Source organism: Lissotriton helveticus, chromosome 1_1 (genome assembly GCF_964261635.1).
Source record: "Lissotriton helveticus chromosome 1_1, aLisHel1.1, whole genome shotgun sequence".
Taxonomy (NCBI): domain Eukaryota; kingdom Metazoa; phylum Chordata; class Amphibia; order Caudata; family Salamandridae; genus Lissotriton; species Lissotriton helveticus.
This window is the reverse complement of record NC_136057.1, coordinates 48,219,651-48,242,781: the sequence shown is the minus strand read 5'-3', so window position 1 is coordinate 48,242,781 and position 23,131 is coordinate 48,219,651.

The window sequence follows — 23,131 nt, the reverse complement described above, 5'->3', positions numbered from 1 at the left end:
CAAGACACTCAGGAATCACTCTTCAATTTGTCAGAAACATCTGAGAACTCGGTAGAGGAGACTTATACCAGCCGGCCCATAACCCCACCATCTTTCGCCGACCTTCCTTGCGCCCAGGCGGTCGCTGAAGCCAGCAGGGACAGTCCTGGCGCACAATTAAGCAGTCAAACACCCATAAAGGACTTAGATGCACCTACGGAGGAGAAAACGTTGCATAGGGATGGCCGCAAACAAGGGAAGAAAAAGGGTCACGCAAAGTCCAGCAATCACAACCTGGTTACACCCATCACCCCGCTTACTCCGGGAATACCATGCTGGATAACCAACATGGTGGCGGATTTGAAATCTGACCTAGAGCATTCCATCACGGTACTGTTAAAGCCCCTTATAGCAAAAATAGACAGATTAACATCATTGGTCAACAATAAGGGGATAAACCCGAAATCTCATCCCGTGCAGGAACGAGACGTGACAAATTCTAAGGCACCGGGGACAATAAATCTATCGAAAGAGAAGGTCTCTTTAGTGCAAAATAGTGCCCCCAAACCCAACAATGTTAATAATACCAGTGTCTCGCAGAAAGGAGCCAAGGAAAAACAGAAGGCTGCTTCCACCCCACAAGCAGGTAAAAATAAAAATCAATCATTAATCGGTAACAACAAACCCTTACCTAGCTCTTCACTAACACTTGAAGAAAATAAGGCCCAAACCCAGAAGGCAGACTCCAAGACCGTCCGCACTCCCACCGTGGCAACCGAAAACGATAAGAAAACAGCCACACGTTTCCGGACAATTAATCTCCCCCCTGAGGCATTACCATTTGTGGTTGTCCTTACAGGAGTGCCCCCACTTAAGGAGGGCCAAAGGGAATCACAAATTGAACTAAAAAACAAATGCGCTCAGTGGCTGCAAATACATAGGCCCCTGCCCCCAAACATCTATGGGGAAATCCTTTCAGTGAGAAGGGGCGAGTGGATTGGCAAAGGCACTAAGACCATCGCAGGAGACATCATTACGGTGAATTTTAGAGACATGACAGCAGTCAACTTCATCTGCAACGCCCCCCCGAGTTACACCCGCTCACAAATCCACCCGGTCCACCTATCTTATTTCTATCCCCTGGCACCTCAAAGGCCCAGGCAGAATTTCATTCAGAACAGAACACCACACCCGGGTTTCCAATATGGCCCCCCTCAATGGCAAAGGCCAAATTCTGTATTCCCAGTATTTCCTACTTATGATTCTTCATTGACGCAGTACAACCATTGGAACAGGTTCAGTACACTTGAAGGGGTGGACTGACAGAGAATGGCTTGCTCCCCATCATTAAACCAAAGCAGGAACGAGCCAAGCCTTGCACCATTAGGGGACAAAGTGGGAGTAATCCACGGACTACCTGACTTCATGGACCCTGTGTACACCACAGAAGGTAGGAGTACACCACCAACCAGCACCCAGGGGACAGGGGAGGGGACACATTATGAGAACAGAATTGTTAACCCCCCCGGGCCGCAACTAAGCATGGCCGTCGTACCCGCAAAGGACAAACAACCAAGTCCACCGAAAGGCGAAGGTAGAAGGACTCCCAAGGCAATAACTTATGATAACTTACTTATAGCTACCTGGAACATCGCAGGGCTAGCGACAAAGTTTACATCTCAGGACTGGCTCAGCTACATAAGGAAATTCCACATCCTATGCCTCCAAGAGACCTGGGCTACTGATCCGCACGAATATAGCATGGAGGGCTATGAAAGCTTTTTCGTTCCTGCAAAAAAGGCTACCTCAGGGAGAGCGAGTGGGGGGCTCGCGATTTATGTCCACCTAGACATTGATGGCACCTGGTCCAACACCAAATGGGTCACACGTCACCTTCAGGTACTAAGGTTTACTTCGTCAAGCCTAACCTTCCTGTTAATGAATTGGTATAATACACCGGCCATAACGGAGAAGGGAGTAGCTATAAAAGAACTTGAGATTTGTTTGAACTTTATATCTAAGACACCAGAGCCCATGAATTTAATTTTAATGGGAGATTTTAATTGTCATCTCTGCGAAAACCTGTTACCTGCCAATAATGACTGGTCAAAATGCACAATCATGAAAGGCCCACACTTCACCCACTCACCGGAGGGCTGGGACCTAGAGAGACTAATGAAAAGGTACAACCTCGCCCACACCATGGATCTTGCCATCCTAAACGAGAGAGGAGAACTTACTCCAACATTCAAAGGCAGGGGCTGTCATTCTTATATTGACTTTGCACTAGTTTCGGCTCATTTAAAAAGACTTATTAGCACAAACTTCATAGAGGCCAGTAGCTTCAGCGATCACAACCCGGTGATCATCAAAATGGAAGGTTTTGTCTTTTCAGCGGTAAAGGGAAAGGTCACATTGGAAAGAGTGGTAGACCAGGGCAGAAGAATTAAATGGGCCAATATTGATGGGAGCTGTTTTTATAAAAAACTCTTATGTGAAGCATCAGCAGCGATCGACAAATGCCTCGACCCCTGCGTAACTGGAGGTGCGGTGGTGAAAGCATTTGAAGAAATCGCGCAGGTAGTAAATAACGCCCTTCGAACCAAGGGACCGAATAACAACATGCCCACAAACCCCAGATGGTTCGATTCCAAATGCACAAAGGCGCTGAAAAACCTGAAGGACAGTCTACATGCCCAACCAAGGGACAAAATAAAGGTGGCAAGGAACAGAGCCGAATACAAAAAAGCCGTGAAGGCACGAAAACAGAGCATACAAAACCAGGCTTGGGTAGACCTAAGGGACGCCGCAGAAAGAAAGGACTCTACTGCCTTCTGGAAAGTGATCAATGCCCCATGTTTTCAGGACCAAGGAGCCCCAAAAATCCTGAATACCATCTTGCCGGAGCAATGGCAAAAACACTTCCACAGCTTATACAACCATTCAAATCATGCACCCCAAGAGGAGCTTTCCAAGGCCCATCAGCCCACTAAACCAAATTTCACCTTAAAGGAGGTCGAATTGGGAATAACCGGACTAAGCAAAAATAAGGCGCCGGGTCCGGACGGAATACCACCAGATTTATTCCTAAGCAAACCGGAGCTATGGGCTCCGCTACTCACGAGGGTGCTAAATGAGGCAGCGGAGGTAGGCCTCCCCCAGTCCTGGTCAACGGCGACCATAGTCCCTATCTACAAAAAAGGCAATCGGGACGACCCCCAATGCTACCGACCCATCTCACTCATTGATGTGACTGCCAAGGTACTGGGTAGAGTCGTCCTAGCAAGATTGCAAGATTGGGCAGAGGAGCACCAAATCCTCTCCGAAACACAATATGGCTTCAGGAAAGGCAGATCTACCACCGACCAATGCCTAAATTTATATCTCCTGATCGCAAAATACACCATCGCCGGGAGGGGGACAATACATATGGGGTTCATGGACCTCTCTGCGGCTTTCGACCGCGTAAACAGGAAAAAGCTGTGGGCTCTGCTAATGGATCTAGGTGTGGACCACTCCCTAGTTGAGACCCTACAAAATCTACATCGCAACACCTCAGCAAGCGTGAGATACAGTCAGGAAGGAAAAAAGACCGACCCCTTTAGTTGCAACAGTGGAGTAAGACAGGGGTGTATCCTCGCCCCATTCCTTTTCTCCATTTACATCAACGCATTGGAGCAGGACCTTCTTAAACTTAAAGTTGACTCACCCCAAATCGGTCATCGAGCAGTACCTGTACTACTTTACGCCGATGACGCGGTTTTGCTCTCAAGAACACCCCTGGGGCTACAAAAACTAATCGATGGGTTCGTCAAATTTATGGACAAATTGGACCTGGCAACAAACCTGGAAAAATCCTTCATCATGACATCAGGGAAACCAACGAAAGGATCTTTCTCCTATAACATCGGGCCACACAAAATAGACCAGGTCAAGTCCTTTACATATCTGGGGGTATTATTTGACCACGACCTATCGTTTAAACCCCTGATCGAAAAACACTCGACCAAATTGGCGGCCGCAGTAGGAGCAATCATGGGGTATGGGCAGAGACTAGGGAAATGGTCCCCGGAACAAATCTTGACTTTATATAGATCCATTTGCTGTGCAAAAGTAAATTATGGAGCAGAAGTGTGGGGCTTTTTGGGAAAAAAAATCCAGCCACTCCAGACGGAAGAGAATAAATTTCTACGAAGAATACTGAAAGTCCCACAGAGTGTTTCGGCTCACATCATACATGAAGAGCTGGAAGAACCCTTCCTGGAGGATAAAATTAAAATCAAACCCCTTCTGGCTTGGGTGAAGGTATGGACCAACCCCGAGGCGGCCCTAACCAGACAAATTATCGAGGATTGCCTCAAAAGAGACAAGGGTCATGCAATCCCCTGGTTGAAATTTGTTAAAGATTCGTTAACAGAGATTGGCTGCTCTGAATACTTCTTAGCCCCCGACTCTTTAACCCCGGAGTGCAAAACCTCGGTCAAAAAACTTTTTTTAGCACAGCTGAAACTGACAAGGGCAGAAAAAGAGAGGCTCAAACCCACCAATCTCTCTTATAACAATCTCACACCGAAGCAAGGTATGGAACCTTATCTAAGGGTCATGTACAATGCGCAGGATCGCTACCTCATAACCCGATTTAGAATTAATATGTTACACCACATCCTTGCAGTACCATCTGGATTTACCCGCACAGTGGAGGAGAAGGGTACCTGCGGCTGCGATCATAGATCTCCGCAGGATACCCTTCATTTTGTCCTACTGTGCCCCTTTTACGCGATACCAAGACGTACGGTCCTGGTGGGTATCCTGAAAGAGCAAAGATTTAAGCAAGCGAAACTGGCGTTGAGATTTTTAAAGGAAGCAGAGGACGCTTACACTTTATTCTGCACGATAAACTTCATTCGGATCGCAACAAGACTGAGGACTACCAGAGATATTGTCCCTTAAAATCGCATTGGACAGTTAAATTCCCTAAAACTATCCTGGCCCTTCCATCAAGTACATAAAATCTGAAACATTTATATTTTTTAGACTAAATATTTTTAATATTGCTTTTTAACTTGTGTATGTTGAATCTGTGCTTTTATGGTGTCTTTTTAAGAACCGAAATAAAGTTTATAAATTGAAACTCCCCTCCCTCCTCAAGCGCCTTGAGACCCTCCGGGTATGTAGCGCGCTATACAAATTACTTGACTTGACTTGACTTGACTATAAACCGTGGATCATCCTCCCTTTCACATACCGTCTGCCTGCAGTGCCGCCACCTCCACCCCCTCCAGGTCTAACATCATAACCTCCCAATCCTGCGCTATGAGATGTTTCCTGTGTCCCCTCTCCTCTTCTCGCCTCAACACTGTGCCCTCTGTTCTGCCCCACTTCAAGTCAAGTCAGTCAAGTCATAAAATTTATATAGCGCACTACATACCCGGAGGGTTTCAAGGCGCTTGGGGAGGGGAGGGGGGCTAGATATCCTTAGGGAGGGGGATTATTTGTCAAATATCCACGTTTTAAGTTGTTTTCTGAACGCTAGGTGATTCTGGGTGAGGCGAAGGTAAGCGGGGAGTGAGTTCCATGTCTTGGCAGCCAGGTATGAGAAGGATCTGCCTCCCATGGTGGTTTTGTTGATGCGAGGGACAGTGGCGAGTGCTTGGCTGGAAGAGCGAAGCTGGCAGGAGGGGGTGTAGAAGGACAGTCGAGAGTTGAGGCAATCTGGTCCGATGTCGTAGAGTGATTTGTGTGCGTGGGTAAGCAGTCGGAAAGTAATCCTCTTATTGACGGGTAGCCAGTGGAGGTCTTTAAGGTGGCCAGAGATGTGTTCATTGCGAGGGATGTCTAGTATGAGCCTGGCTGAGGCGTTTTGGATTCGTTGTAGTTTCTTCTGGAGTTTGGCGGTGGTACCTGCGTAGAGGGTGTTTCCGTAGTCCAGTCGGCTCGTGACCAGGGCATGGGTGACTGTTTTCCTGGTTTCGGTGGGGATCCAGCGAAATGTTTTTCTGAGCATGCGAAGGATGTTGAAGCAGGATGAGGATACGGCGCTGACTTGTCTGTTCATTGAAAGTGAAGAGTCCAGGATGACGCCAAGGTTCCGTGCGTGGTCTGTCGGGATGGGTGCTTTTCCGAGGGCTTTCGGCCACCAGGAGTCGTCCCATGCAGAGGGGGATTTACCTAAGATGAGGACTTCTGTTTTGTCTGAGTTCAGTTTCAGACGGCTTTGTTTCATCCATTCGGCGACTTCTTTCATTCCTTCGTGTAGGTTAGTTTTGGCGGTGCTGGGGTCCTTGGTGAGAGAAAGGATCAGTTGAGTGTCATCCGCGTAAGAGATGATGTTGAGGTTGTGTTGGCGGGCGATGGTCGCGAGGGGGCTCATGTATACGTTGAAGAGGGTGGGGCTAAGTGAGGATCCTTGTGGTACGCCGCAGATGATTTCAGAGGCCTCGGACTTGAATGGTGGGAGGCGGACTCTCTGGGTTCTTCCGGAGAGGAACGAGGTGATCCATTCCAGTGCCTTTCCTTGGATTCCGATGTTTCTGAGGCGCTGTAAAAGGGTGCTGTGGCAGACTGTGTCGAAGGCTGCAGAGAGGTCGAGGAGGATGAGGGCGACTGTGTCTCCATTGTCCAGTAGAGTTCGAATGTCGTCTGTTGCTGCGATGAGGGCGGTCTCAGTGCTGTGTTTTGCTCGGAAGCCAGATTGTGAAGAGTCGAGGGATTTGTTGGCTTCGAGGAAGGCGGCGAGCTGGTTGTTGACAGCTTTCTCGATGACTTTGGCCGGGAAAGGAAGAAGAGAGATGGGGCGGTAGTTTTTGAGTTCGGTGGGGTCTGCTGTTGGTTTTTTCAGAAGGGCGGTGAGTTCAGCGTGTTTCCAGTCTTCTGGGAAGGTAGCGGAGTTGAAGGAGCAGTTGATGACGTCTCGGAGGTGCGGAGCTATGACGGAGTCTACTTTGTTGAAGATGTGGTGAGGGCATGGGTCTGTGGGGGATCCAGAGTGGATGGAATTCATCAGGCGGATGGTGTCCTCAGTGGTGATTGGGTTCCAGGCGTTAAGGGTGTTAACGGGGGGAAGATAGTCAGCTGATGGTAGGGTGGGTTGGCTTCCGGGTTGGTTGTCAAAGCTGTTGTGGATGTCAGCAATCTTGTTGTGGAAAAAAGAGGCTAGGGAGTCGCAGAGGGTTTGAGAGGGGGTGATGTCGTTGGAGTTGGCCGAGGGGTTGGAAAATTCCTTGACGATGTTGAAAAGTTCCTTGCTGTTGTGGGCGTTGTTGTCGAGTCGATCCTTGAATGCAGTTTTTTTGGCTTCAGCATATCTGACTGCCACAAGGATACACTGGGTGGTCTGGGTGACTTCCACTTCATCGTTATAACTCTAATCGCTAATAACAGGGCCAGATCTAAAAACTTCAACCTAGCCTTTTGATTCTTAGAGCGTTTACAGAGTCCCAACAAACAGATTAGAGCCTCCTCCAGGACCGGTATGGAGGTCACTGTATGCAGTGTCTGGCCGACCCTCCTCCAGTAACCACCCAACTGCGGGCACGCCCACAACATATGGAGAAAGCCAGCTTCCTCCTCTTTGCAGCGTGGGCAGCAGTGAGGGGAATCAGGAAACATTCTGTGTAATCTCTGAGGGGTAAGGTACGCCCTATGAAGCACCATGACCTGTATGAATTCTAATTTAACATTCCTCGACACCCTCCTGGGATGTTCAAGAACGGTCTGTCAAGCCTTATCTGGTATCACCTCTCCCGTGTCCTGTGCCCACCCGTCTCTGAGTGCGGTGAGTGGGATTGCTGCGTGCTCTCTGATCCCCATGTACAGCCATCGCACCAGGTGGCAGCCCGTTCCCATGTAGTATACCAGGTGGACCAATTCATGTCTCGCAGGGCGAAGTCTCTGTGGAGCCCAGGTACGTCGTATATAATGGGACACCGCAGCGTGTAGCAGATACAATCTCTGGGGAGCACCCGTGGCCTGCAGAAAGGAGTCATGGTCCAACAGAGTTTCATCCCCAAAGAAGACGCCCACGTCCTCCACCCCAGTCTCCGCCCAAGGTCGTAATCTACACTGTGTGAGTCTGCCCTGAGTTGTAGGGATGCCTAACAGGGGAATGTTCTCCGCAAATGGCACGGTGGTCGAAGTGTATGCCAGCGCCTTCCTCTAACACGTCAGGGCCGTGCGCAAGAGGAGGTGGCAATCCGGGGGGAGGCAGCCCCCAGGCAACAACGAGGAATGCAATTCTCCCCGCGCCAGCCGGTCAGCCGTGAACTCGATTTCGTGCAGGTTCCTTCCCGCTACCCATCGTGCAAGCCACTGGAGTTGACTTGCGTAGTAATACCCCCTAAGATCAGGCACTCCTAGTCCTCCCAGTCTAGTCCCCAATTGGAGCTTTCGGAGACTGATCCGTCTGCGTCCCGCCCCCCAGATGAGGCTTATCAATATCGTATTCAGTGTGTTAAATATCTGCTGTGGGAGAATGACTGGCAGGTTGACAAAATAGTATAGCATGCGGGGGAGCCGGACCATCTTAGATATGGCGATTCTACCCATAACGGATAGGGGTAAGCACGTCCAAAACCCCACACTGCTACGGAGGCTAGTGATGGCCCTTCTGGCGTTACCTTCAATCTGGTCCACTGGGGTTCTATACACCTGTATGCCCAGGTATCTGAACGTATTCGGGCCACTGGGATCTGATATCTCCAAATTGGAGAAGGGGAGGGTGTGGTAGGTCTTGAAAGTAGAAACCAGTGGACTTCCCTGGGTTTATGGCTAAGCCGGACACCGCTTCGAATCGGCTAAAAACTTCAGCCATGTCCGTGGGGTCCTCTTCAAGGTCCCGGAAATATAGTAAAATATCATCTGCATATATGGATATCAGGTGATGCACACGACTGAACTATAAATTATCCTGCATTTCCTAACAACTAGATGTTGTGTTTGGTTGGTTGTTTCAAGTAATATTTGAAGATATTACCAGAACGAATAGACAGGATTCTGCAGGGCAGCTGCTGATTGCATTTCAGAATCCCGTTTGACCCGTCTCTTCCACCAGGTTGGCCAGATGGCAGAAGTGGCTACATTTGGACTCTGGAATGGATGTTTCTGTATTTGGAGCTCCTGCAGTGCCAGGAGGTGCAGCTTCTTTAGGTTTACGACTGGAAGAGATCACAAAAGAGGCAGATTTGTCTACGGAGTCTACTTTTTGTACCTTTTATCATGAGCATGTTGTTGATGTGGCTTCTGAAACAGTGGGACAGCTTTGAGCAAGCATAATCTCAGCCTCTTGTCCCGACATTGAATGAAAAATCTTTTAACTATTGCGTTAAATTCTATTAAGGACAAGGAGGCAAGGATTATCCAACATGGAACTCCCTCCCCACCCACCTCCGCCTGACCCAGGACCACCTCGCCTTCAGGAAGCAACTCAAGACCTGGTTGTTCGAGCAGTAGCGGCCCCCCCCCCCCCAGCGCCTTGAGACCCTCTGGGTAAGTAGTGCGCTATATAAATACGATGATTGATTGATTGATTGACTTGATAAGGTACATTTCATACATTATGTTGAATATGTAGTGTATTTTGCCCTCTTGATTGTGTTTGCACACTTGCTGTTGACGCTTAGTAATATTTTACTCCCTTGCTTTGTCTTCCGGAAACAGAGTTTACCAAAGGTTTTTCTTTTCTATCTGGAGAACAGAAGCAAGAGTGAGCAGTCCTTCTTCTGGTGGATTCGGATTTTCTGGAATGCAATTCTGTTCATCTGAGTGACGTTTTATACAACTAATGCAGTGTTCCAGGTTAGACAAAGAAGGCAATCCCATGTAGGACCCGAATACTGTGGTTGAACTGTTTGAAACTGAGCATACTCAAAGACGAGGCAGTAAGATGGTGCTGGCCATACTTGAGAAGCATAATGGGCAGTGATTGCTGGATTGTGGTTACTGACATCATGGGACATTTAGTTTTTAAGTTTTCTTTTGATTGGTTGCTGTGCAAATCTAGTAAAAGAAAAAGAAGCATTTTTCCCACCCATATGTGCTTAATAAAATGTTTAATTCTTGATGAGATAGCTAAAAAAAAAATGTAGTCTCAACAATGATATACAGATACATAAACATTAGGTCTGGGCGGTGAACTCTGCTCCGTTCATGGACTTTGTGGAGTTTTCCGCACTCTGCAGAGCACTCGGAGTGCTGAAAAACATTTCCTTGCTCGTGCTCACCAACATTAAATTGGCTGGCGCAAGCAAGGAAAATCCAGCAATAGACCATCTCCCAGCCAGATTTCTCAACGCGGGTGCCCGGGGATGGGCACTCGCACTCATGTTGAGAAACCTTCCTTTCGCATTGAGGAAGCTGACGCTCTAGGAGAACTTCTACTCAAGTGGCGGTAAGAAGCAGCGCCCTCTTGAACTGTGCGTGGTGCCGTTCACACTGATTTTAAAGTGCGGGACAAACATCTGGCGCAAAAAAATCAGTGCCAAAGGCACAACGTATTCTAATTCACCCCTTGCGGAACTCCGCATAGCGCGGTGGAGATTTTGTCACTTCTCAGAGTGCTGCTTAGCAAAACTCGCTGAACTCAGCCCAGGTCAAATGTACATTAGGCAATACAATAAAAATGTAAAATGTAGACACGGACATCCCTGGGATGATCTGCAATGAAATCCTCACTTATATCAGCACAATAAAAGTAAATAACTAAAGCGGCCGCCAATCCCTATATGCACCACAGCTACCACCACTGTGTAAATAAGTTGTGCCTACAAAAAAAAAAAAAAAATATATATATATATATATATATATATATATAGGCCTAGAAGTTAATTTGCTTCAAAGAAATTGGATTTCCCAAGGGGATGCACTTGCACTATCCCGACACTTCTTTATGCAGATGACGCAGTCCTATTACCAGCCCCTGGATACCCTCACTGGTGAGAAGCCGTGCTCTGCAAATCTGAGAAATATTATGAATGTTATTAAATAGGACATCAATGAGCCTTCAAAAAGCCCTGGATACCTTTGTGGAGTTTGTCATCCCTAGATTTGCATATTAATCAGCAGAAGTCATTTGTAATGCTCTGTTTGACAAGGAAATGTAAATCTAAAACTGTTATCATTCAGGGACCTCCAGTTGCCAAAGTAGAGAGTTTTAGGTCGAGACTAGAGTCAGCGCATAAGCGCAGCTCTGGGGATGATCTGTGGTAGTTCAGTACAGAAGAGAAGCCCCGCCCATATTTGTCATTGGCTTGTGTCTTTGTCCTTTTTAAATGCTGTCTTCTGATTCATTATGAGGCTTGTTAGTCCCTCCTTAGTACGGCCATGTCGTCATTTGTAACCTCCCATGGCTACTGGTCCCTTTACATGGTTGTTACATGGTATGTGTACTTTTTTATTTATTGTTTTTCTTATACATTAGGCGCCACAACCTGCTTGCTTACATTCAGCGGGCCATGCCCACTTTCACTTTTGCAGCAGCCAGCCTGGCCCGCCGCTCCTTCCTGGGCTTGGAGCCGAAGCTGTAGCCTCTGGAGATGGGTAGGAGTCGCGACTGCAGGCCGGCAGGATCAGTCTGCACTGCTGCAATGCTTTGCCCGGATCTCTCCTGTTTTCTTTCCCTGGCTCGGGCTAGCCTCGCAGGCCGGTGCCCGGGTTGCGTGCAATGATAAGCTGTGGCATAAAAGTGACTGTGTGCTTCGGGAGGACCTGGGGGGTGGTGCCCTGCGGGGATGGTAACTTACAGGTCTCCAGCATCATCCAGCAAGCGGTGACCCATTAGAGGAAGGTCATTGCTAAGGTGAGTCCAGGAGCGCTGGGGAGTACAACATGGAGCTGCCAGGGGAGGGAGAGGGTTGGCAGATCACTCCGGGGTGGGCAGCGAAGCCCCAGGACATGCTCACTGCTGCTGTCCTGGTATTCAAGGAGAGGCCGGGGCGCTTGGAAGCCCCCACAATGGTTTCTTTATGATAGAGGTCAAAGAAAACACACAATAAAAGGCCTATACTGTTGATCAGTAATTGATAAGACTTTAGAAGAATGGTAATTTATTTTTCCCGTAGAGCACATATGCAACGCGATACAGGATCCCAGTACATTTATAAATTTATGCTTCGAATATACACGTGCACATTATCTGCCAGTTAATCTGCCCACACTGGCAAGCAGTGGATTATCGGAGACAAGAAGTAAGCAAAGTTGCTGAAAACCTACAAAACTGATTGCTTGTTGGTATTCATAAATGTTTGCATGGAACATTCTCACCTTCTATATGACAGTAGAAATACGTGCACAGGGCTGCCAACTCATGGTTGCAGTGTTTAAAAGTTAATATACTAACTGCGATCATGAGTGTAATGGGGCAGTGTCAAGGGCATGGCTACAAACATCACAACATCCTGTAAATATTGTGTAGACCTCTCATCTACAGGTAACTGGAGATAAAATATTTCTTCCAACTACACACTTAAAGATCATATCTTATGTGATTTCTAAAGAATAGACAGTTGACATTGAAAGAGAATATTTTAGGTGATTGCTAAAGAATAGATTGTTGATGTTGAAAGGCATCCTCAATATGGGTGAAGGTGGTCATTTTCGTTCACCTGTCACAGTTTGTTCGGCTGTCGGGTCTCTGCTGTGAGAGATATCGTAGCAGGATTGGAATTTGTGACATAGTGGCAAGGCAAACATCTCTGCTCTTTGTGAAAAGCCCAACTAATCTGTCTCTCTATGATTGGAGCCTGTGGCTGATATGCAGGGGCGATGGAATTATGTGGCAGGAGAGCACCAAGCTATGCGGCGGTGTTGAGTAAATTATGCAGCAAGAAAAGGCAAATTATGGTGCATCATTGTTTCCTCATTTTTAGATCGAGCCTGGGCAGCACATGCGCTTCTCTGCGGCATCCCATACTGGGGCATGGAATTGAAGCCCTGCCCATATTTGTCATTGGCTTGTGTCATTGCACTTCGTAAATGCTGGTTTATGATTCGTTAATAGGCTTGTTAGTCCCTCCTTAGTACGACCTTTTTCTTCATTTGTAACCTCCCAGGAGAACTTGCCCTTTTACTTCAGTTGTTACACGGTATGCCTTTTTTTATCCTGCAAGCACGATTTTCTTTAATCCGTTTTTCCAACTGCAAGCACAACATGTTTTCCTGTAACATGTGGCCCTACATTTAATAATATTACCCGTGCCTGCTGTGATATCACAATGTCACATGCGCCTATAAGCCACTCACTGTAAATTATTTGCACCTTATGCACAGTGCGCCACCAACGCTGTTCACTTTTCACTTGCGTCGCCACTTGCACTTTGTACACGTTTTTGCACCAAGTTCCATGTGGTTGTCACTAATTCAAATTATGCAGTGCTGTTCTTAACTGTATACCTCCGACCTTGGAACTAATGATACTATATAAAGATGAATAACTATCTTTTGATATAAAAACGAGTACTCTCCTTCTTTTCTTCCAAAGTAATGCTATGTGCATGCTATTTATAATTGTCTACCGACTCCTACCTTTCAGGACACTGTGTTTCTGTTGCTTCCTGCAACATTCAGCATGCCATACGCGCTTTAACCATCCGAGTAGCCCAGAACAGCGGCGGACGCTTCTTTGAATAGGTCTCGCATTTACAAAAGTTTGAGCTATTGGCATCATAAATGACAATGCCTTTTATTTATGTGTTAATTAGAAAACAAATAAATAAAAGGTATTGTCATTTACAATGCCAATAGCTTAAACTCTCGCGAATATGAGACATATTGCATTGCAAATGCTTGTTGTTATTTGGGGTTGCCTTTCAATCGACAACTGGGAGTTCTTGAAGGAGTTGACGGTACAACAAACTAACAGTACCCTGGAAGCAATGTTTCACTCACCAGCACAGTTAGGTCATAGGCCAGTGAGGGAAATGATCACTTTATATAAAGCAAAGTGTCTTTCGATAGCCTCGTATGGGGCCGGTGTTTGGGGGATGTGTGATAGCTCTAGACTCCAAACAGCAGAACAGTTTTCTGCGAAGGCTCTTGATGATGCCACAGGGCACGCCAATTTTATTCTGTCACTAGGGAGTGGGCTTTCATTTTATGTGGCATATCCTGGGTCTGGCCACACTGTTATTATGGTTAAAAATTTAGCAAACTCTGGCGCTAGGGTTCTCTAAATGCATTCTTCAGGAATGCCTGACCTTGGATAATTCTTGTTATTCCTTAACTAGGGTGTTTTAAGCACACTTTTAGTAGGCTGGGAGCTTTAGAGCTTTTTAATAACCCCAACCATTTTGCCCGCTCAGCTAGAGATCAGATAAAGCCGCCATTTTAGGAGCAGGCGCAGCGTATGCACAGCAACAAGCCGCTCAGCTTCCCTCTCTGGCAAATGACCTTGCTTCGACATCTGGCAACGAGCTGGAATTTTAATTCTCTTGTATTTAAAGTGCCCACAATAGCTTTTATATGAGCAGGCTTTGATTGTGGTCCCTGCGTTTTCTTTTTGCTTTCCCACATCAAGGGGTTTGGTTTGAGAACCTTCCTCCTGCCCTTAGTTACGGCAACGCACATTGCCCTTTCTGCTTTTCTGAGAACTTTATAAATCAGTGAGAACGCATTGTTTTATTTCCTCATAGTTTTACTTCTTTTCAGGGAGGTTTTAGATTTCTGCAGCACCTTGACCCACCTGAGATTTGCATTGATGTGATCACTTTCATTAAAGGGTCACTTATAATTAGGAAAATATACTGCTAATGGGTTGGGCTTTGGTCTTGGGATTTAAGTTATCGAGATTTTATACCATGTTTATATTTCCTGAATGTGTTTATCTATGTGTTTTAATAAATTAAATTTGAGTCTAATATGCTTGTAACTTGTACTTTTATGGCCTATGTAATCCGAATAAAATGTTATGTCTGGCTGATATGCCGTAATTGTGCCAACGCAGCTGTAACAATATTGTGACCACTGACTTGCTCTTGACAATAATCCGGTATCACAGCTTTAGCTGAGGCCCCCAATTCCTAGTCTCATCATTCACTTTGCACCCAGGGCGATCATTGCAGACACATACATACATGCCACCGTTACCACTTTGTTCATTCCTGGAGACCCACACACGTCACTGCAGATCCAGGGCTTGCTACCAACCACAGCAAGCTCCGTGCACTCACCCAAATGTGGGTTGCAACCTGGGCACTGGAATCTGAGTGACTCCATAGGAGCCTCGCACAAAGCCTAGCACCAGGCATCAGTCTGTCTCTTGCTCCATGGTCACATGCAGTGTGGCTTAAATGAGGGAGAGCTCAGTGGGCCCTAAAGGAAACTCATCACACATGGTCACTGCTGACCACTAGGTGATCTTGTGGGGGACACAGCAATCACAAGGATACTTCACGACTCAGTTCAGTTCAGTTCATAAGTCTTTATTTCGATAATAAAATCATAAAAGACAAGAATATCAGGAACATAGAAAGATGAAAACTTGATAAAAACCATCATTACAATCATCATTAAAAGGATATTAAACAGTATAAAAAGACTTTGAAAGTATGATACCACATATATCATTTCAATATTAAAATACATTTGAGTTCCTGGAGCGAATAACCCATGCCCACCCAAGGAATTTAGCAACACCAACCACTACCAGCTCAGAGGTATTGGTGCGAAAAATCTTCATGGCTTCGGTGCTCCCTTTGATTCCTAGCCTACAACAAATAGGCCTAATCCATTTCAATCTTGGGGCATGGTATGCAGGACAGGCGAAAAGAAAATGACCCACACTCTCCGGATGGACTAAACAAAAGGGGCAAGTATCTTTTGAATTAGCAGACCACTTTTTTGTAAAAGAGTTAATGGGTAGAGACCCGACTCGGAACTAGTGGTATAATTTCCGGTCGAGAGTCTTAGTGATCACGTCCCAGTAGATCTCCAGGGAGGGGGTCACTTTATGGGCCAGAAAAAGACCTCTTAGACTAGTGGTATCATCTGACTGAACAATAGCTGAGTGCTTGACAGAGGCCCAATACAGATCTTTAAAATCCTGTTTAAAAGGAAACAAAGAGGTACCCGGGGAGACCCAAAGCTGGGTTAAACCCATCTCTTCCAACACCAGTTTCACTTCCCTCAACCATGCAATATTTGAGGCGCCCCATAATGATTTTACCTCGGCTAGTTCACTGGCAAAGAGGCTGAGCTCTGGAGAAGTCCAGATCCGTCGCCACAGCGCCCCACAGCGCCACCAAACGATACCGAGCCAACTCATTGACGGGCTTGCAGCCCAAATCTAAAACAGAGGTTTGATAGGTGTAGATTGGGGGAGACCTATCAAATTCCTCAAGAATTTATTTTGGGCTTTGACCAAAGAGGCTAGGTCTTTAAAACCCCAAAGGTCAGCACCATACAGAGTGGCTGCATTAATTTTTGCTTCGTAGATCTTAAGTACTGGGGCAATACGTTTGGTGAAGGACTTCTTGTGCTCCTGGATTAAACAACCCGTGAGGCGTGCAAATTTGAGGTATAATGCCTCAACCTGGGGTTTCCAGCAGAGGCGATAGTCCAATGTCACACCCAAATAAGTCATTACCTCTACCTGTTCAATACAGGCACCATTTAAACTAACCGAGCTTTTAATGGAGCGGTTTTTGCTAAAGACCATAAATTTAGTCTTACCAATATTGATTTGCAGATCGTTTACCCTGCAAAACGCATCGAATCTGTTGAGTGCTATCTGTAGCCCCCTCCGAGTTTTTGAGAGAAGCAAAGTATCATCCGCAAAAATTAACAACGGGTACTTTGTTCCTCCCAGAGTTGGGGCGTCTGTCGGGGTGTCAACAAAAAACTTAACTACCTGATTAATAAACAGGAGGAAGAGGGTAGGGTCCAGCACACACCCCTGACGGACGCCGCGTGTTACTGGAAAGCTGTCCGTCACCTGCCCTTGTTTCCCCCATCTCACCCTGGCAAAATTGTCCTCGTGTAACCTAATTACTAAATTCAGGAGTTCTGGCGGCATGGCCATAGATTTAAAAGCATTCCACATTTTCTCCCTGGGCACAAGGTCGAAAGCCGACTTGAGGTCCACAAAGACGGCGTAGATTGCTCCTCCTCCTAACAGGACCACCTTCCAGTACAACATAGTTAATCTAAAGACCTGATCTATTGTACTGGTGCCAGATCTAAATCCAGCTTGCATTGGTGATAAAATGTTATCCTGTTCCATCCACCCCTGGATTCTTGTGAGGACCATCCTAGCAGCTATTTTTTGGATTGAGTCAATTAAGCTGATCGGGCGGTAATTACCCGGGGCCTATCGGTCCCCTTTTTTAAAAATTGGTAAAATTTCCGCCCCTTTCCAAGAATCCGGGATCCTTGCCCCTTTGGCGATGGTATTAATGAGCATGGTTATATAGGGAACCCAAATGTGTAAGTTAATTTTAAAAAGGTCTGCCGGTATTGCATCCATTCCTGGGGCCTTACCTAATTTCACTGCACTGAGGGCCTGCTCTGCCTCAGAAGAGGTAAAGACTAAGGTAGGGCAAGAGTTAGATGGTGAATGTACTCCCTTCATCTGCTCAGTGTGGTGATCTGTGTTTGAAGCCCTAAACTGGGAAGAATAAAAGGCCACCCACTCGACAGGAAGAACATGATTAACAGGGATTCTGGAGTCTGGGTTCGTACCCCACTTTACTGTTTCCCAAAACTTAATTTGGTTAGAAGATTGGCACGCCAAGAGTAGCTCGGACCAGTGATGCTCATCCCACTCTTTCTTAGCGGCCCATTGAGCTCTTTTATATGATTGCCGCGCAGTTTTGATGTCACCAGTAACTCGGGATTTGATCGCCTTGATCAAACTACAGTGCGCTTCCCTGCAGCTCTTATTATACCATTTATTTTGTGAACCTGATGCCTTATCTTTCTTTGGGTTAAATGGTTTTGTTAAAAGAGTTTTAAGTTTCGAGAAGCACTGGTCATGGAGGTCACTAATCAGAGAAATGCCCCCCGATGGAGGTGGGGGGGCTTTCATGTTGTTCATTGTAGCCGAGACTTCCTTCTCTATGTCATTTATTACGGAGGGATCTTCGATTACCCTGGAACACCTAACTCTTCTTCTATCATTTGTCAGAATGGCTTCGGACGTTAGACGGGGGATTATGGGGGACCCGCCACTATCACCTTGAAACTTCAACCCTAACGAAAGGGGGGTGTGATCGCTCTCTGGGCGAACCACAACCTCCATGTCAATCACCATTGACCAGAATTCTATTTTAATCAAGAAATAATCTATTCGGCTCATGCGGACCCCGTTGTTGAAAGTGGGATGCCCTGCCTTGTCGGAGGTCGTGCGCCCATTTGCTGCTCGCAAACCTTTCTCCAAACACAGCCCTAGCCAGAGAAGTGCTGCTTCAGTATCCTTTACACCCTTATTTAGTAATAAAGGCGGGATATCCCAGACAGCGTCTTCCGCTGCCCCCAAATCCTTACCCACACTAAGCAGAGGTTCAAATGAGCAATTTAAATCCCAGGCTACAAGGATGAATTTGTCCCTTCCTATTGCCTGAAGGAGCAGATCTAAATCATCCATGATGATCGGCCTACGACCATCTGGGCGTCCACAGGCATCAATATTTATGATTACTATATCCTGTTCGTCAGCCCTACTAAGCTTAATTCCTAAAAGGTCAGGGTTTGCCACTGTAATTTCGGTCGGTCTATATCCAATAAACTGCCTTACCCAGACCACTAGACCTCCTGAGGCTCTGCCCTTAGGGCCCTGGATCGCTGGCTTGAAAAAATTTAGATACCCTGCTCGATAAATAGGGTCGGGGGCCCAACTCTCCTAGAGGATGACAATATCAAAAGTGTCTGTAAAATCTGCCCAATCCTCGGAGTCGTTACAACCCTTTAGTCCCGCTATATTCCAGGAAACAACCTTAAGCGACCCAACCTGACTAGAAGGTGGGATGGACTCCAATACACACAGTTCCTCCTCTGTGGTTACAACCAATCTCAGTGGGATGCTAGATGTCTGATTAAGTGCAATTGGACTAGCAGTATCACTTTCTCTCCCTGAAACGCCCTCATTAATACACTGTTCTGGGTTGTGGGCCACCAAGTTGATACTTTTAGCTTCACTATGTAAAATGCCCTCTAGACCAGACAGGGATTCAAACCGGTTTGACAGACAGGGATAGAAGGGGGAGTGGGGTATCCTCCCTACCATGTTCCTCCCTGCAGGTCTGTGCATTGGAAAACAGTTGAGACGAGGTACACCAGGTCTTTTGGGGTAAAAGTAGTTCAAGCCCAAGGATTGCACATCCCCCAACCTCCCTGCGAATATATTCTACCACCCAGGGGTCCCGAAAATTTATAAGAATACAGTTGCCTTCTAGATCCTTCGTGCAATAACCCACCCAATCAACTCTGCGAACAGTCAGGATCTTGGTTGAAGAGGAAGGTGGGAGAGGACGATTTTTATTTAACCAGAAGGCGACCTTGTTCATAAGGTCGCCATGAGATTCCGAATGACCCTCCCTTAGGGGTGCAACACCTGTAAGAACAATAGTATAAGGCGTAGCATCTATTGGTAGGTCCGCTGGTGGTGGTCCCCTTTTCATACATTTACACGCCCGGCAGCAACACCAGAATCCCTGTGGGCTGGGAGGAAGAATTAGGCACTCCCTTCTTGGAGGTCTGGGCCAGTGTGTTGGATGCTAGTTTAGAGGAACTTGGCTGTGGCAGACCATTGGATTTAGAGCTAGCCTTCTTATGTACTGGCAAATGAACCACAGTGGTCGAAGATGGTTTGGGAGCAATATTTGATAATACATTACTGCCATTAAGATTCTCCCCAATAGGATTACTATGGGACTGCCTGACAGATGAAGGAGCCTGAGTGGAGCTAAGTTTTTTTCCCTGGGGCTTAGTATTACCAGTAACGACAGGGGCCCGTGGTGCTGCTTGGTCATTCACCAATTTTTTAAGTAAACAGGAGTTGGTGGTTACAATATTTTCAAGACCGTCTAATTTCAAGTTCATCAACCTAGTTCTTTCTAACACCGGCAACAGGAGTGTCTTAAATAAAACTTCAATTTTTACAAGTAAGTCATTATCACTACTACTAAACATACTTATTGGGCAAGGATTCAAGACCCCTGATGGAGCAATGGGAAAAGTAACATGATCACTGGAAGGCGGGGGTGTTGGGAGCTATTAATTATATCATGGTTGTTAGTTGGCAGGGATTGACAAGCCGTTTTTGGTATTTTTGACACACCCCCTCTCTGTCGTCTCTTATTTCGCTTCCTTTTGCCAGGGAGATTACTATACGGGGATTCCTCTTCAGAGGACGAAATAATAGGGAAGGGCTATTTGACAGCACACTACCTTCCACCCCACTCCCTAATGTGTCGACATTATCAGAGTCGATACTACAATGCAGCAAAGAGGGACCTTCAGCTTCGCGGTGAACATCCACTAAAACAGGATAAACATTAGAACTTGTGGAAGGTAAAGGTGGGGGTAATGGACTGGTTACAGAAGCAATAGGCCCCAAAGACCAACGTTTCCCACTAATGAGGTCTATTGATAGCCTTTTCTCTACAAAGGCTATCTCTTTCTCCAGAATTCCCGTAGCCTTGGTAATAAAAGCATCCAAAGGACCAGAGAAAGGCCCTTTGGATGTCTGCAGGGTAACAGAGCGGTCTTTTCCCGAGCGTAGGGGCATGTTTTAAGTGGATCAGGCTGTACAACAATTAGTAAATACAACAGGTATAGCAAGGTAAAAATAACAACACTGAAAGACTAAAAAGAGTAAATAGATCACCAACCCACTATACCTAGTAACATATGGGACGAAGGAAGAAGAGAACCGTGACCAAGGACCAAGGGGGGTGGGCCAACCCAACCGTGGCTGACCACGGACGGCCACAGACGGCCACAGACGGCCACAGACGGCCCCGCCCTTGTCCCGGGCTTCTCCCGGGTGCGCTCTCGCGCAGCGAGAGTGCGGTCTTGCAGATATAGGGATTGAGTGAAGTTAGGGGGCGGAGCAGGCAGGGAGAGTGGCCCAGGTGCCGATGATGAGGGCTGGCGGGTGCTCCTGGGATTCGTAGTCCAGGGCCCGCTGGTCACTCGCAGCCCTGCTTGCTCTTGCAGCACTCCCTCGGATTGCCTCCAGCAATTCTTTCAGTCAGCCGTGCAGAAGGACCTCCCACTAAGTGAAGCGGGACCCGCGCAGCAGGTGCCGCGAGGTGTGGGAAGAGGAAGGAATCCAATCGCACCAGGTCCAGGAAGGTAGCCGCTTCAGCAGCTTAGCAGCTTAAACAAAAAACAGCGTCCCAAGTGATGTCCAGGGGCGAAGAGTTTTTGAAGATTTCAGGGGCGGAGCAGGCAGGGAGAGTGGCCCAGGTGCCGATGATGAGGGCTGGCGGGTGCTCCGGGGATTCGTAGTCCAGGGCCCGCTGGTCACTCGCAGCCCTGCTTGCTCTTGCAGCACTCCCTCAGATTGCCTCCAGCAATTCTTTCAGTCAGCCGTGCAGAAGGACCTCCCACTAAGCGAAGCGGGACCCGCGCAGCGGGTGCCGCGAGGTGTGGGAAGAGGAAGGAATCCAATCGCACCAGGTCCAGGCAGGTAGCCGCTTCAGCAGCTTAAACAAAAAACAGCGTCCCAAGTGATGTCCAGGGGCGAAGAGTTTTTGAAGATTTCAGGGGCGGAGCAGGAAGGGAGAGTGGCCCAGGTGCCGATGATGAGGGCTGGCGGGTGCTCCTGGGATTCGTAGTCCAGGGCCCGCTGGTCACTCGCAGCCCTGCTTGCTCTTGCAGCACTCCCTCGGATTGCCTCCAGCAATTCTTTCAGTCAGCCGTGCAGAAGGACCTCCCACTAAGCGAAGCGGGACCCGCGCAGCGGGTGCCGCAAGGTGTGGGAAGAGGAAGGAATCCAATCGCACCAGGTCCAGGCAGGTAGCCGCTTCAGCAGCTTAAACAAAAAACAGCGTCCCAAGTGATGTCCAGGGGCGAAGAGTTTTTGAAGATTTCAGGGGCGGAGCAGACAGGGAGAGTGGCCCAGGTGCCGATGATGAGGTCTGGCGGGTACTCCTGGGATTCGTAGTCCAGGGCCCGCTGGTCACTCGCAGCCCTGCTTGCTCATGCAGCACTCCCTCGGATTGCCTCCAGCAATTCTTTCAGTCAGCCGTGCAGAAGGACCTCCCACTAAGCGAAGCGGGACCCGCGCAGCGGGTGCCGCGAGGTGTGGGAAGAGGAAGGAATCCAATCGCACCAGGTCCAGGCAGGTAGCCGCTTCAGCAGCTTAAACAAAAAACAGCGTCACATTTAAATCATAACACCTTTACAATTAAAGTAATAACAATGTTCCCAAAATACATCACACATAGGTAAGATTCAATCTTTCTTTTTTTCTATGGTGTGTAGAATTTAGGCGTAGTCTACGTTTCGACCCCGTAAGCATGAAAGGGTTAATTATCCCTCATGTTGGGGTCTTCATCAGGACAGGAGAGAGAGCCTGGAAAACATAGCATTAACTGGTATTAGTGGTCTATGTGGTGGATGGGCTCTTGAATGTAGGTCGAAACGTAGACTACGCCTAAATTCTACACACCATAGAAAAAAAGAAAGATTGTGTGATGTATTTTGGGAACTTTGTTATTACTTTAATTGTAAAGGCGTTATGATTTAAATGTGATGCAACATTGTCACACCACCTTTACCCTGTCCCTCACAAACCCTTCACTTCCCTTTCTCTTTGCACTGAGAGCACCTACAATGCAATGATTTTATAATTACATTGATGGAATACAGTTGACCTTGAAGTAAATATATGCAGTTAGAAAAACCAACAAGCAAACTTGTATGTGGAATAAATACAATTGATTTCTTAATACTGCATACCCTACTCTTATTACGTCAACCGTATTTAAGGTGAACTATAAAATGTGGTGTTTCTTGTATATACACTAATACAAAATAATTGCTAAACTACTTCTAATTGAACTCGGACCACTCCCTTTCTGTACTTACATATTGACCCAGGTCCATGAGTTTTGAGGGCTCCCCCCTTTTTGAACTCATACTCGGAGAGTGGATTGGTGCGCGGCCCAGGAGTAACCCCTCTTTGAGACACATGGTTCTCCCGCAAGGTTCCATTAGG